This window comes from Oncorhynchus mykiss, chromosome 16, assembly GCF_013265735.2.
Source record: "Oncorhynchus mykiss isolate Arlee chromosome 16, USDA_OmykA_1.1, whole genome shotgun sequence".
NCBI classification, from domain to species: domain Eukaryota; kingdom Metazoa; phylum Chordata; class Actinopteri; order Salmoniformes; family Salmonidae; genus Oncorhynchus; species Oncorhynchus mykiss.
Genome location: NC_048580.1, coordinates 12,196,092 through 12,212,022, shown reverse-complemented (window position 1 = coordinate 12,212,022; position 15,931 = coordinate 12,196,092). Strand labels below are relative to the sequence as shown.

Genomic DNA, 15,931 nt, shown 5'->3' with positions numbered 1-15,931 from the left:
TCATTCACCTGTAAATAATTGCAGCGGACGCACGCGGCAAAGAGTTCGAACGTGGTGCCGCGCGGCCAGATGTGACATAACGGCTGTCATCTACTGTGCGTAGTTTATGCTGGCTAGGATGCTCCCCCCCTACTCTCTCTCTCTCTATCTCTCTCTCTCTCTCTCTCTCTCCTCTGTTTATTGCGCTGCATGGCTGTAATGGATGTCCATTATTCACGTAGCCGTGACCAGTATCTCCACGAGGTTCGCTTTGGGCATCATTAGGATCGTTTTTATAACAGACGGAGATTCTGTTGACCGGGACTAGCCTATAACCCGTTCCGTTAGGCTATTCAATTTTATTACAGCTGGTTTGCGTTAACTATTAAGTGCCCGGCGACTTGTTGATAGAAAGCCATCCTCAACCCCGGTAGCAGGTGTCATCAGTCCCGGTATTGATTTGACCTCCTCTGTTTGGTCTTTATGGATGAGGTCAGTGGTGTAGTGGAGGGTATACGCAGATACGCGTTCTTCAGTGGGCATAGCGAAGACTCACTTCTTAATAATCCCCATTGGTGCGTATCAAAGTAGTTTAGTTGAGTTATACGCCATATCAATTAATAGGACTGATGGAACAGATCGGAATGTTTAGCTTAACATTTTTATAAAGTATTATTTATTCACATTTTAGGCGCAGCTCCCGGTAGGCCAAGGGGGGGGGGGTTAAGATTGGCCTAACCCGTCTTCTGGTAGGTGGAAAGGCAGTGCCGAAAACCTTCTCTATTAAATGTTGACTAGCTTCTGGCAAACTCCATCTCATGTGCTACAGAAACAATGCTAATCGAACAACAGTGCCTGCATACTAGGTGCCTGCATACTTGAATTAAAGGGTAACTACCTCAAAAGTGGTCTCCTGATGTGGTTCAAGCATTGTTGTGTACTTAGAACATAAAATGTTGTTGTTTTTCTGTAAAGAAAAGTGTGCCAGAACAAAAACCTGAAAAACTCGGGAAAATCTGAAACCTGTGCATTTCTGATTCAGTTTATCTGTTTCAATATTAGGCCTACTATTAGAACAGCTTGGGTTGGTCTACTATTAGAACAGCTTGGGTTGGTCTACTATTAGAACAGCTTGGGTTGGTCTACTATTAGAACAGCTTGGGTTGGTCTACTATTAGAACAGCTTGGGTTGGTCTACTATTAGAACAGCTTGGGTTGGTCTACTATTAGAACAGCTTGGGTTGGTCTACTATTAGAACAGCTTGGGTTGGTCTACTATTAGCCTAATGAACAGAACAGCTTGGGTTGGTCTACTATTAGCCTAATGAACAGAACAGCTTGGGTTGGTCTACTATTAGCCTAATGAACAGAACAGCTTGGGTTGGTCTACTATTAGCCTAATGAACAGAACAGCTTGGGTTGGCCTGACTGTGAAAGACCAATATGGGATTCATCATTTTAGGTTTCTCATAGCATTTTTCACACAGGGTGCCTTTCCTTTGCTGGGCGGGCCAAAATTAGAGTATAAACACAGACAGACAGACAGACAGACAGACAGACAGACAGACAGACAGACAGACAGACAGACAGACAGGAGTCTTGTACAGCTAACCCTGTGGGGACACACAATTAAGTCCCATTCAAAATCCTATTTTCCCTAACCCCTAACATTAGCCCCAAAACCTAACCTTAACCCTAAACCTAAACCCAATTCTAACCTAACCCTAAACCCCCTAGAAATAGAATTTGACCTTGTGGTGACCAGCAAAATGTCTCCAGTTGGTCAAATTGGTGTTCACTATTCTTGTGGGGACACACACACACACACACACACACACACACACACACACACACACACACACACACACACACACACAGAATGTTAGAATCACCTTTGGCAGCAATTACAGATGTGAGTCTTTCTGTTTGTCTCTAAGAGTTGTGCACACCTGGACTGTACAACATTTGCACATTATTCTTTTAAAAATTCTTCAAGCTGTTAAGAGCGTTGGGTTAGTAACCAAAAGGTGCCCTTGAGCGAGGCACTTAACCCTAATTGCCCGTGTAAATCGCTCTGGATAAGAGCGTCTTCTAAATGACTGAAATGAAGACGCGGCTGAGCGTCTGCTAAATGACTGAAATGAAGACGCGGCTGAGCGTCTGCTAAATGACTGAAATGAAGACGCGGCTGAGCGTTTGCTAAATGACTGAAATGAAGACGTGGCTGAGCGTCTGCTAAATGACTGAAATGAAGACGCGGCTGAGCGTCTGCTAAATTACTGAAATGAAGACGTGGCTGAGCGTCTGCTAAATGACTGAAATGAAGACGTGGCTGAGCGTCTGCTAAATGACTGAAATGAAGACGTGGCTAAGCGTCTGCTAAATGACTGAAATGAAGACGTGGCTGAGCGCCTGCTAAAGGACTGAAATGAAGACGTGGCTGAGCGTCTGCTAAATGACTGAAATGAAGACGCGGCTGAGCGTCTGCTAAATGACTGAAATGAAGACGCGGGGGTGGGTGATCATTGATAGACAGATATTTTTGCCATAGATTTTCAATCCGATTTAAGTTAAAACTGTAACTAGGCAACTCAGGAACATTCAATGTTGTCTTGGTATGCAACTCCAGTGTATATTTGGCCTTGTGTTTTACGTTATTGTCCTGCTGAAATGTGAATTTGTCTCCCAGTGTCTGGTGGAAAGCAGACCCATAACATGATGCAGCCACCACCATGCTTGAAAATATCCAGAGTGATATCTTATGTTGGATATGACCAAAACATACCGCTTTCTTTTCAGGACAGCCATTAAACTCTGTAACTGTTTTAAAGTCACCATTGGCCTCGGTGAAATCCATGAGCAGTTTCCTTCCTCTCCGGCAACTGAGTTAGGAAGGACGCCTGCATCTTTGTAGTGACTGGGTGTATTGATACACCATCCAAAGTGTAATTAATAACTTCATCATTCTCAAATTGACATTCAATGTCTGTTTTTTTTTTTTTTTCATCTAACAATAGGTGCCCTTCTTTGCGAGGCATTGGAAAACCTCCCTGGTCTTTGTGGTTGAATCTGTGTTTGAAATTCACTACTCAACTGAGGGACCTAAAGCAGATCATTTTATGTGTGGGGTACAGAGATGAGGTAGTCATTCAAAAATCATTGTAAACACTATTATTGCACACAGTTAGTCCATGTAACATATTATGTGACTTGTTAAGCACATTTACTCCTGAACTTATTTAGGCTGGCCATAACAAAGGTTATGAATACTTATAGACTCAAGATATTTCAGCTTACATTTTTTAAAATTAATTTGTAAACATTTCTAAAAACATAATTCCACTTTGACATTATGGGGTATTGTGTGTAGGCCAGTGACACAAAATGTAAATGTAATATTTTTTAAGTTCAGGCTGTAACACAACCAAATGTGGAAAAAGGCAAGGGGTGTGAATACTTTCTGAAGGCCCTGTAGATGGTAGAACTGATGGAATTCCACGTTGCTTTGGAGACTGTAGTTACAGTGCATTCGGAATGTATTCACACCCTTTGACTTTGGGGTATTGTGTGTAGATTGATCAGGATTTCTATTTTATTTAATCCATTTTAGAATAAGGCTGTAATGTAGCAAAATGTGGAACAAGTCTGTCTCTCACTCTCTCTCTCTCTCTCTCTCTCTCTCTCTCTCTCTCTCTCTCTCTCTCACTCTCTGTCTCTCTCTCTGTCTCTGTCTCTCTCCCTCTGTCTCTCTCATCTCTCCCTCTGTCTCTCTCATCTCTTCCTCTGTCTCCCTCTCTCTCTCTCTCTCTCTCTGTCTCTCACTCTCTCTCTCTCTCTCTGTCTCTCTCTGTCTGTCTCTGTCTCTCTCCCTCTGTCTCTCTCATCTCTCTCTCTCTCTCTCTCTCTCTCTCTCTCTCCGTCTCTCACTCTCTCTCTCTCTGTCTCTCTCTGTCTGTCTCTGTCTCTCTCCCTCTCTCTCTCTCATCTCTCCCTCTGTCTCTCTCTGTATCTCTCTCTCTCTCCATCTCTCTCTCTGTCTCTCTCTCTCTCTCTCATTTGAAGTTTTGATGTTAATTTCCTACAATTCTACAAATTTTGCCATGGGACAGAGATATTTTGTTGTTGTTGTGTTTTACAGCTAATGTCCTGCAATTCTACTAATTTTACCATAGGGTGGAGAGACATTTTAGCAGTTTTAAAGCTAATTTATTGCAATTCTACACATTTTATAATCTGACATGGTAATTGAGTGTTACTGACATAGATATTGACAAATATCGCAAGTTTTTTTTATATTACCCTTATAACTATTACTACTTTCAATCACCCATGTCAGCAAACGTATTTCATTTCAAACTTCACAAATCTCTAGTAGGGCCTTATCGGTTATTAATCATAATGAACAATATCATCAAAATGTTCAGGATCAGTGGTCAGTTTAGTTGGTGTCGATAATTTTCGGTTTATCGTCCCAGGTCTAGACTGACATAACAAGAGAAAAACTGCTGGTGCACAGCCACATTTCAAAATTGCTCCGTGTGTATTCTACTTTTCTCAATCTCAATAGTAAGTTCCACAATAATTCTAATAATACTTTTTGGGGTCGGGGGCCCCCTAGTGGCAAGGGGCCCTAAACGACCTCTTAGTCACTTATGCCTGGATCCGGCCTTGGAGACATAGGACAGGGTTCGTGTGCGTATGAATTACATTATGTAAGAGATATTAAGTGAATATATATTCATATCAACATATTCACAGCCTTTATATCCTCCTCATAGAATGTATGTGTGAATGTGTCTGATTATAATGATTAATTCTTTATACACTGTAGGTGTGTGTGTGTGTGTTATACTGTATAGTAGATTAATGAACATACTGTATAAACTGGGTGAATTACCTTGTGTATTAGTCTTCGATCATTTCTACTATCTGTCACACACACACACACACACACACTTTCACACACTTTCACACACACACACACACACACACACACACACACACACACACACACACACACACACACACACACCATCATAGGTGCTCCTGCATAGGCTATTTTGACCAATAACAGTTCAATGCATTTCGAGTCAGTAGACTTACAACTCAAAGTAATAGAGTTCATCGTGATAGTATGTGATGCCCTGGGAGGCAAGCAGCATGTTGTCCCAACTCTTTCTGTGAGCAACTCTGAATCCCTATGGATTGTCCAACTGCCATTCCACTTTCAAGCGGCGTCTGTGTGGATATTAATTCAAATTCAATCAAGTAGCAGGCTGAGCTGGATAAACAGCAGAGACAGAAATGCCATATGGAATTTTCTGAAGTAGTTTGGGGTGTGGCCTCGTCTCAGAGGAGTCCTCCTCGGAGCCAGATGCTGATGACAGGGAGCCCTCTGCTGGGCAGCTGGCATCGAAAGGAGTTTCAATGACAGGCGTTAAGGTTATTATAGCTGCTCGTGGTGGGGAGGTGGTTGGTTTGTCGACAACTGTTGCTGAAAAACAGCAAGGGTGAGCCCATAGGTTGAGAGAGAGGAAGGTGGCAATTGCAAGGGTGAGCCCATAGGTTGAGAGAGAGGAAGGTGGTAATTGCAAGGTTGAGCCCATAGGTTGAGAGAGAGGAAGGTGGTAATTGCAAGGGTGAGCCCATAGGTTGAGAGAGAGGAAAGTGATAATTGCAAGGGTGAACCCATAGGTTGAGAGAGGGGAAGGTGGTAATTGCAAGAGTGAGCCCCTAGGTTGAGAGAGAGGAAGGTGGTCATTGCAAGGGTGAGCCCATAGGTTGAGAGAGAGGAAGGTGATCATTGCAAGGGTGAGCCCATTGCTTGAGAGAGAGGAAGGTGTTAATTGCAAGGGTGAGCCCATAGGTTGAGAGAGAGGAAGGTGATAATTGCAAGGGTGAGCCCATAGGTTGAGAGAGAGGAAGGTGGTAATTGCAAGGGTGAGCCCATAGGTTGAGAGAGAGGAAGGTGGTAATTGCAAGGGTGAACCCATAGGTTGAGAGAGAGGAAGGTGGTAATTGCAAGGGTGAGGCCATAGGTTGATGAGCAAGCATGAGGAATGTGCATTATGGTGTCGTGGTTATAGGCCACGTGGTTAATAGGTGAATGACGTTCCTCACGTGGTTAATAGGTGAATGATGTTCCTCACGTGGTTAATAGGTGAATGACGTTCCTCACGTGGTTAATAGGTGAATGACGTTCCTCACGTGGTTAATAGGTGAATGACGTTCCTCACGTGGTTAATAGGTGAATGACGTTCCTCACGTGGTTAATAGGTGAATGACGTTCCTCACGAGGTTAATAGGTGAATGACGTTCCTCACGTGGTTAATAGGTGAATGACGTTCCTCACGTGGTTAATAGGTGAATGACGTTCCTCACGAGGTTAATAGGTGAATGACGTTCCTCACGAGGTTAATAGGTGAATGACGTTCCTCACGTGGTTAATAGGTGAATGACGTTCCTCACGTGGTTAATAGGTGAATGACGTTCCTCACGAGGTTAATAGGTGAATGACGTTCCTCACGTGGTTAATAGGTGAATGAGGTTCCTCACGAGGTTAATAGGTGAATGACGTTCCTCACGTGGTTAATAGGTGAATGACGTTCCTCACGTGGTTAATAGGTGAATGACGTTCCTCACGAGGTTAATAGGTGAATGACGTTCCTCACGTGGTTAATAGGTGAATGACGTTCCTCACGTGGTTAATAGGTGAATGACGTTCTTCACGAGGTTAATAGGTGAATGACGTTCCTCACGTGGTTAATAGGTGAATGACGTTCCTCACGAGGTTAATAGGTGAATGACGTTCCTCACGTGGTTAATAGGTGAATGACGTTCCTCACGTGGTTAATAGGTGAATGACGTTCCTCACGTGGTTAATAGGTGAATGACGTTCCTCACGAGGTTAATAGGTGAATGACGTTCCTCACGTGGTTAATAGGTGAATGACGTTCCTCACGTGGTTAATAGGTGAATGACGTTCCTCACGTGGTTAATAGGTGAATGACGTTCCTCACGTGGTTAATAGGTGAATGACGTTCCTCACGTGGTTAATAGGTGAATGACGTTCCTCACGTGGTTAATAGGTGAATGACGTTCCTCACGTGGTTAATAGGTGAATGACGTTCCTCACGTGGTTAATAGGTGAATGACGTTCCTCACGAGGTTAATAGGTGAATGACGTTCCTCACGTGGTTAATAGGTGAATGACGTTCCTCACGTGGTTAATAGGTGAATGACGTTCCTCACGTGGTTAATAGGTGAATGACGTTCCTCACGAGGTTAATAGGTGAATGACGTTCCTCACGTGGTTAATAGGTGAATGACGTTCCTCACGTGGTTAATAGGTGAATGACGTTCCTCACGTGGTTAATAGGTGAATGACGTTCCTCACGTGGTTAATAGGTGAATGACGTTCTTCACGTGGTTAATAGGTGAATGACGTTCCTCACGAGGTTAATAGGTGAATGACGTTCCTCACGAGGTTAATAGGTGAATGACGTTCCTCACGTGGTTAATAGGTGAATGACGTTCTTCACGTGGTTAATAGGTGAATGACGTTCCTCACGAGGTTAATAGGTGAATGACGTTCCTCACGTGGTTAATAGGTGAATGACGTTCCTCACGTGGTTAATAGGTGAATGACGTTCCTCACGTGGTTAATAGGTGAATGACGTTCTTCACGTGGTTAATAGGTGAATGACGTTCCTCACGTGGTTAATAGGTGAATGACGTTCCTCACGAGGTTAATAGGTGAATGACGTTCCTCACGTGGTTAATAGGTGAATGACGTTCCTCACGTGGTTAATAGGTGAATGACGTTCCTCACGTGGTTAATAGGTGAATGACGTTCCTCACGTGGTTAATAGGTGAATGACGTTCTTCACGTGGTTAATAGGTGAATGACGTTCCTCACGAGGTTAATAGGTGAATGACGTTCCTCACGAGGTTAATAGGTGAATGACGTTCCTCACGTGGTTAATAGGTGAATGACGTTCTTCACGTGGTTAATAGGTGAATGACGTTCCTCACGAGGTTAATAGGTGAATGACGTTCCTCACGTGGTTAATAGGTGAATGACGTTCCTCACGTGGTTAATAGGTGAATGACGTTCCTCACGTGGTTAATAGGTGAATGACGTTCTTCACGTGGTTAATAGGTGAATGACGTTCTTCACGTGGTTAATAGGTGAATGACGTTCCTCACGTGGTTAATAGGTGAATGACGTTCCTCACGTGGTTAATAGGTGAATGACGTTCCTCACGTGGTTAATAGGTGAATGACGTTCCTCACGTGGTTAATAGGTGAATGACGTTCCTCACGTGGTTAATAGGTGAATGACGTTCCTCACGTGGTTAATAGGTGAATGACGTTCCTCACGTGGTTAATAGGTGAATGACGTTCCTCACGTGGTTAATAGGTGAATGACGTTCCTCACGTGGTTAATAGGTGAATGACGTTCCTCACGTGGTTAATAGGTGAATGACGTTCCTCACGTGGTTAATAGGTGAATGACGTTCCTCACGAGGTTAATAGGTGAATGACGTTCCTCACGTGGTTAATAGGTGAATGACGTTCCTCACGTGGTTAATAGGTGAATGACGTTCCTCACGTGGTTAATAGGTGAATGACGTTCCTCACGTGGTTAATAGGTGAATGACGTTCCTCACGTGGTTAATAGGTGAATGACGTTCCTCACGTGGTTAATAGGTGAATGACGTTCCTCACGAGGTTAATAGGTGAATGACGTTCCTCACGTGGTTAATAGGTGAATGACGTTCCTCACGTGGTTAATAGGTGAATGACGTTCCTCACGTGGTTAATAGGTGAATGACGTTCTTCACAAGGTTAATAGGAAAGGAGAGAAGAAGCCCTGTGCTGATTATGATGCGTCTGTATTCATTCCCACACGGCCTCTAGAATAGGAAACAAAGTGAATCATGTTATGCTTACTTCATGAAGTTAAACGAGAATTCAGATTGAACTTTAATAAACAACATTACAATTATAGAAGATAATGGAATTTAGCCTTATCCTGCATCTAGAATGTGGAATGTTATTGATCTATCAATTACCTGTTCTCAAAAGGGACGTTTCACATGTTTTGCCTGAGTGGAACTCGTGGAGGGGTTGCAGACAGGCTCTAGAGCATTACTGAGGGAGTGAGAGCATCCTATTTTATTTTAACTAGGCAAGTCAGTTAAGAACAAATTCTTATTTACAATGATGGCCTACCCTGGCCAAACCCGGATGGCGCTGGGTCAATTGTGTGCTGCACTATGGGGCAACCAATCACGGCCGGAAGGGATTCAGCCTGGATTCAAACCAGGGACTGTAGTGACACCTCTTGCAGTGCCTTAGACAGCCCCAGAGAATTACGGAATCAAGAGAGAAAGAGAGAGAAAGAGAAGAGAGAGAGAGGAAGAGAAGAGAGAGAGAGAGACAGAGAGGGAGAGAGAGAGAGACAGTGAGGGAGAGAGAGAGAGAGAGACAGAGAGAGAGAGAGAGACAGAGAGCGACAGAGAGAGAGAGAGAGAGAGACAGAGAGAGAGAGACAGAGAGAGACAGAGAGAGAGAGACAGAGAGAGAGAGAGGAAATTTAGCACTTCTCTGAACCTTTCTCCTCATTGTCAACCAGTGAGATGTGAAGCTATAACCCAGTTACAGCAAAACCATAGTGTGTGTGTGTGTGTGTGTGTGTTTGTGTGTGTGTGTGTGTGTGTGTGTGGGGTGCGCACATGCCCATGTGCATGTGTGTGTGTGCATCTATGCGTGCGTGTCAGTGCGGAGTGATTGGAGATAGGGATATTTAAAAAAAGGGAGGGAAAGACAAAGATGGATGAAGGAATAAATGAGAATAGAGAAATAGAGGTTGTAATAACATGTGAGATGAGTAGTATGTGAATGAGAGAGAAAAGAAAGGATACCAGCAGAGTGGAGTGTTAGAAAGAGACCTAGAGTCTCAGTGTTGAAGGGATTGGACAGTATAGAGCAGAGTGGAGTGTTAGAAAGAGTCCTAGAGTCTCAGTGTTGAAGGGATTGGACAGTATAAAGCAGAGTGGAGTTTTAGAAAGAGACCTAGAGTCTCAGTGTTGAAAGGACTTGACAGTATAGAGCAGAGTGGAGTTTTAGAAAGAGACTTAGAGTCTCAGTGTTGAAAGGACTTGACAGTATAGAGCAGAGTGGAGTTTTAGAAAGAGACCTAGAGTCTCAGTGTTGGAAGGACTTGACAGTATAGAGCAGAGTGGAGTTTTAGAAAGAGACTTAGAGTCTCAGTGTTGAAAGGACTTGACAGTATAGAGCAGAGTGGAGTTTTAGAAAGAGACCTAGAGTCTCAGTGTTGGAAGGACTTGACAGTATAGAGCAGAGTGGAGTTTTAGAAAGAGACCTAGAGTCTCAGTGTTGAAAGGACTTGACAGTATAGAGCAGAGTGGAGTTTTAGAAAGAGACCTAGAGTCTCAGTGTTGAAAGGACTTGACAGTATAGAGCAGAGTGGAGTTTTAGAAAGAGACCTAGAGTCTCAGTGTTGGAAGGACTTGACAGTATAGAGCAGAGTGGAGTTTTAGAAAGAGACCTAGAGTCTCAGTGTTGAAAGGACTTGACAGTATATAGCAGAGTGGAGTTTTAGAAAGAGACCTAGAGTCTCAGTGTTGAAAGGACTTGATAGTATAGAGCAGAGTGGAGTTTTAGAAAGAGACCTAGAGTCTCAGTGTTGAAAGGACTTGACAGTATAAAGCAGAGTGGAGTTTTAGAAAGAGACCTAGAGTCTCAGTGTTGAAATGACTTGACAGTATAGAGCAGAGTGGAGTTTTAGAAAGAGACCTAGAGTCTCAGTGTTGAAAGGACTTGACAGTATAGAGCAGAGTGGAGTTTTAGAAAGAGACCTAGAGTCTCAGTGTTGAAATGACTTGACAGTATAGAGCAGAGTGGAGTTTTAGAAAGAGACCTAGAGTCTCAGTGTTGAAATGACTTGACAGTATAGAGCAGAGTGGAGTTTTAGAAAGAGACCTAGAGTCTCAGTGTTGAAGGGACTGGACAGTATATAGCAGAGTGGAGTTTTAGAAAGAGACCTAGAGTCTCAGTGTTGAAATGACTTGACAGTATAGAGCAGAGTGGAGTTTTAGAAAGAGACCTAGAGTCTCAGTGTTGAAAGGACTGGACAGTATATAGCAGAGTGGAGTTTTAGAAAGAGACCTAGAGTCTCAGTGTTGAAATGACTTGACAGTATAGAGCAGAGTGGAGTTTTAGAAAGAGACCTAGAGTCTCAGTGTTGAAAGGACTGGAAACTAGAAAGTGTTGTTGGATGGAGTCGGGGCACCAGGAATCTAAAAATATTTGTTTCCTTTTGTTGTTGGGCTCCAAATAGATAAATGCCTAAAATCTTCAAGGGAGTTGGAGTAGGAGGAGCAACCCGGGGTTACAAAAACACGTTTAAATGTGACATTTGGAGAAACTTGAATAAACGTCAGGATCTGAAGTCAAACTGGTCTAACCGTGAGATCTTTTTGTGCCAGATAGCTGATCATATAACCTCGCCCATTGGCCTACCTTGTGATTACGGAAAATCATTTGAAATGTCAAGCACGCTGTCACACAGATATATCGTAGGAGCGAGAGAGAGTTAGGACAGGAGAGGGAGGAGAGGGAGTCAGGACAGGAGAGGGAGGAGAGAGAGTCAGGACAGGAGAGGGAGGAGAGAGAGTCAGGACAGGAGATGGAGGAGAGGGAGTCAGGACAGGAGAGGGAGGAGAGAGAGTCAGGACAGGAGATGGAGGAGAGGGAGTCAGGACAGGAGAGGGAGGAGAGGGAGTCAGGACAGGAGAGGGAGGAGAGAGAGTCAGGACAGGAGAGGGAGGAGAGAGAGTCAGGACAGGAGAGGGAGGAGAGAGAGTCAGGACAGGAGATGGAGGAGAGAGAGTCAGGACAGGAGAGGGAGGAGAGAGAGTCAGGACAGGAGAGGGAGGAGAGAGAGTCAGGCTATAAGACTCAGTAATGCACCTCTCAGTAGTGGTGGTAGTTTTAGCGTGTGACTCAGTTGACTCTTGCAACACCAGAGTAGTGGGTTCGATTCCCACAGGGGCACCAGTATGGAAAAACAAATATGTAAATGTTTGCACTCACTACTGTAAGTTGCTCTGGATAAGAGCGTCTGATCAATTCCAAATGGCAGTGGTCCACCCAGGTATAATATAAATACATCGTAATGTTCTTTTACTGTGGTGGGCTGTCACCAACTTCTGTCAACTATTAGTGTCAGAGGGAGGAAAACCTAGAACTGAAACATCAGTGGGGGATGTGGAGCTTATGATGTTGGACCGCAGGGTCTCAGAGTTTGATTGAATATTAGTAGTACTTTGCCTCACCTTGGCTTCCGGGAACTCTGAAGCATCAACGCACATCACCATCATTGTCACTAGGTCTAGGCTCTGGCCTTGTGTGTGTGTGTGTGTGTGTGTGTGTGTGTGTGTGTGTGTGTGTGTGTGTGTGTGTGTGTGTGTGTGTGTGTGTGTGTGTGTGTGTGTGTGTGTGTGTGTGTGTGTTCGTGTGTGTGTGTTCATGTGTGTGTGTTTGTGCGCGCGTGCACGTGCGTGTGCGTGTGTGTGTGTGTGTGTGTGTGTGTGTGTTGAACCAGTACAGACTACAGTGTGCTAAATCACTTGGTTCGGCTTTTCCCTTACGTGCCTGCAGCTTGGCCTATTTCCCTGGTAACTAGCCGAGAAAATGAACAAACACACACGCACGCCGCATGCACGCACACACAAGAGCACATCAGTTCAGTTCTGGATGTTGTTGTTCTTAAGAAGAAAATGTCAATGGGGACATGAACGCCACAGAAATCCAGGATAAATCCGTCTCTATTTTGTTTCTGGCAAGCCAGTGTTGCGGGGTCAGGGGGTCGTGAGCAGGCTGTTGATTGGAGAGTTGTTGACAGCAGGCCGTGGTTCCTGTGGTGACCAGAGGGGAGGGGTTATATAATTAAATTCAAGGGCTTTATTGGTATGGGAAACATATGTTAACATTGCCAAAGCAAGTGAAATGGATCATAAACAAAAGTGAAATAAACAATAAAAAGTGACATGTCAAATGTCACATTGTGTCTATATACAGTGTTGTAACGATGTGCAAATAGTTCAAGTACAAAAGGGACAATAAATAAACATAAATATGGGTTGTATTTACAATGGTGTTTGTTCTTCACTGGTTGACCTTTTCTTGTGGCAACAGGTCACACATCTTGCTGCTGTGATTGTACACTGTGGAATTTCACCCAGTTGATATGGGAGTTTATCAACATTGGATTTGTTTTCGAATTCTTTGTGAATCTGTGTAATCTGAGGGAAATATGTCTCTCTAATATGGTCATACATTGGGCAGGAGGTTAGGAAGTGCAGCTCAGTTTCCACCTCATTTTGTGGGCAGTGTGCACATAGCCTGTCTTCTCTTGAGAGCCAGGTCTGCCTACGTCGGCCTTCCTCAATAGCAAGGCTATGCTCACTGAGTCTCTACATAGTCAAAGCTTTCTTTAAATTTGGGTCAGTCACAGTGGTCAGGTATTCTGCCACTGTGTACTCTCTGTTTAGGACCAAATAGCATTCTAGTTTGCACAGTTTTTTTGTTAATTCTTTCCAATGTGTCAAGTAATTATCTTTTTGTTTTCTCATGATTTGGTTGGGTCTAATTGTGTTGCTGTCCAGGAGCAGCTTGCTTTGGGGACTCTCCTTACCAGGTTCAGTTCTATGTAGGTGATGGCTTTGTTGTTGTAAGGTTTGGGAATCGCTTCCTTTTAGGTGGTTGTAGAATTTATTGTCTCTTTCCTGGATTTTGATAATTAGCGGGTATCGGCCTAATTCTGCTCTGCATGCATTATTTGGTGTTTTACACCAATACCCTGAGGATATTTTTGCAGAATTATGCATGCCGAATCTCAATTTGGTATTTGTCCCATCTTGTGAATTCTTGGTTGGTGAGCGGACCCCAGACCTCACAACCATAAAGGGAAATGGGTTCTTTAACTGATTCAAGTATTTTTTGCCAGTTCCTAATTGGTATGTCAAATTATATGTTCCTTTTGATGGCATAGAAGGCCCTTCTAGCCTTGTGCCTCAGCTCATTCACAGCTTTGTGGAAGTTACCTGTGGCGCTGATGTTTAGGCCGAGGTATGTACATATTTGTGTGTGCTCTTGGGCAATGATGTCTAGATGGAATTTGTATTTGGGGTCCTGGTGACTGTACATTTTTGGAACACCATTCTTTTTGTCTTACTGAGATTTACTGTCAGGGCCCAGGTCTGACAGAATCTGTGCAGAAGATCTAGGTGCTGCTGTAGGCCCTCCTTGGTTGGGGACAGAAGCACCAGATCATCAGCAAACAGACATTTGACTTCAGATTCTAGTAGGGTGAGGCCAGCTGCTGCAGACTGTTCTAGTGCCCTCACCAATTCATTGATATATATGTTGAAGAGGGTCGGGCTCAAGCTGTATCCCTGTCTCCCCCACAGCCCTGTGGAAAGAAATGTGTGTGTTTTCTGCCAATTTTAACCAGGGGACTTGTTGTTTGTGTACATGGATTTTATAATGTCGTATGTTTTCCCCCAACACTGTTTTCCATCATTTTGCCAAATTGAGTCAAACGCTTTTTTGAAATCAACAAAGCATGAGAAGACTGTGCCTTTGTTTTGGTTTGTTTGTTTGTCAATTAGGGTGTGCAGGGTGAATATGTGGTCTGTCGTACGGTAATTTGGTAAAAAGTCAATTTGACATTTGCTCAGTCCATTGTTTTCACTGAGGAAATGTACAAGTCTGCTGTTAATTATAATTTGTCCCTCCCTCTGTTTCTCTCTCCCTCCCTCTGTTTCTCTCTCTCTCCCCCTCCCTCTGTTTCTCTCTCTCTCCCTCCCTCTGTTTCTCTCTCCTCCTCCCTCTGTTTCGCTCTCCCTCCCTGTTTCTCTCTCCTCCTCCCTCTGTTTCTCTCTCCCCCTCCCTCTGTTTCTCTCTCCCCCTCCCTCTGTTTCTCTCTCCTCCTCCCTCTGTTTCTCTCTCCTCCTCCCTCTGTTTCTCTCTCCCCCTCCCTCTGTTTCTCTCTCCCCCTCCCTCTGTTTCTCTCTCCCCCTCCCTCTGTTTCTCTCAACATGTCCCTCATTTGACCCTCCCTATGTTCCTCTCTCATTCTCACCCAAACATTACAGTGTTATTAGAGTAGCAAAGAGTCATATGCTTCTTGCTCCAACCAAACATGAAGGTGTGATTCATTGGTTAGCTGTTTATGTCCTGTAGTTAGGGCTGTTATGGTGATCACACCGGCGGTCAAGAGTCAGAAGGCAGTGAAATTCCATGGTAATTAGGCTTCTCCAAGATCTGATGCTCCTGTATGGTCATTGGTAGCCTACCAAACTTTTTTGGGATGGTTTGTCTTCAGGGTTTTGCCTGCCTTATCAGTTCTGTTATACTCACATACATTATTTTAACAGTTTTAGAAACTTTAGAGTGTTTTCTATCCAAATCTACCAATTATATGCATATCCTAGCTTCTGGGCCTGAGTAACAGGCAGTTTGGCCACGCTTTTCATCCGGACGTGAAACTACTGCCCCCTACCCAAGGGAGGTTAACGACACTCTGGTTGTCATGGTTACAGCTGTCACCAGAAGGCGCCAGAGACCGTCCTAGAGAAATTAACGAGACTCAGGTTGTCATGGTTCCTGCTGTCGCCATAGGGCAGCAGAGACCATTCTAGAGAAATTAACGGCACTCAGGTGTGTCCTATTTACTCATTATGACGTCACTGTTGAAATTGGTGTGTTTTCTGGTGTCCTTTGCTGAAGCTGGAATTGTTTACTGTGTGCGTTTGTTTCCTGGGTTAGTTTTTTGAAACTTAGTGTTTGTTGTTTTTCAAGTGTACTGTGATCCTGCGACTACCGTTTCTCAGTAAAGTATTACGTTTATCCTGAACCA

At 43.9% G+C, this 15,931-nt stretch overlaps 2 protein-coding genes across 4 annotated transcripts in view; both read left to right on the top strand.

The window, feature by feature from the left end:
- Nucleotides 1-1,820, top strand: part of LOC110491361 (myozenin-1) — an 11,827-nt gene extending 10,007 nt beyond the window's left edge. The window contains exon 7 of the mRNA XM_036946166.1: nucleotides 1,792-1,820. The gene's annotated coding sequence lies outside the window, so the exon portion shown is untranslated. The remainder of the gene's footprint in view (nucleotides 1-1,791) is intronic.
- Nucleotides 1-15,931, top strand: part of LOC110492832 (inactive ubiquitin carboxyl-terminal hydrolase 54) — a 57,205-nt gene that overhangs the window by 180 nt on the left and 41,094 nt on the right. The gene's annotated exons all lie outside the window — the stretch shown is intronic.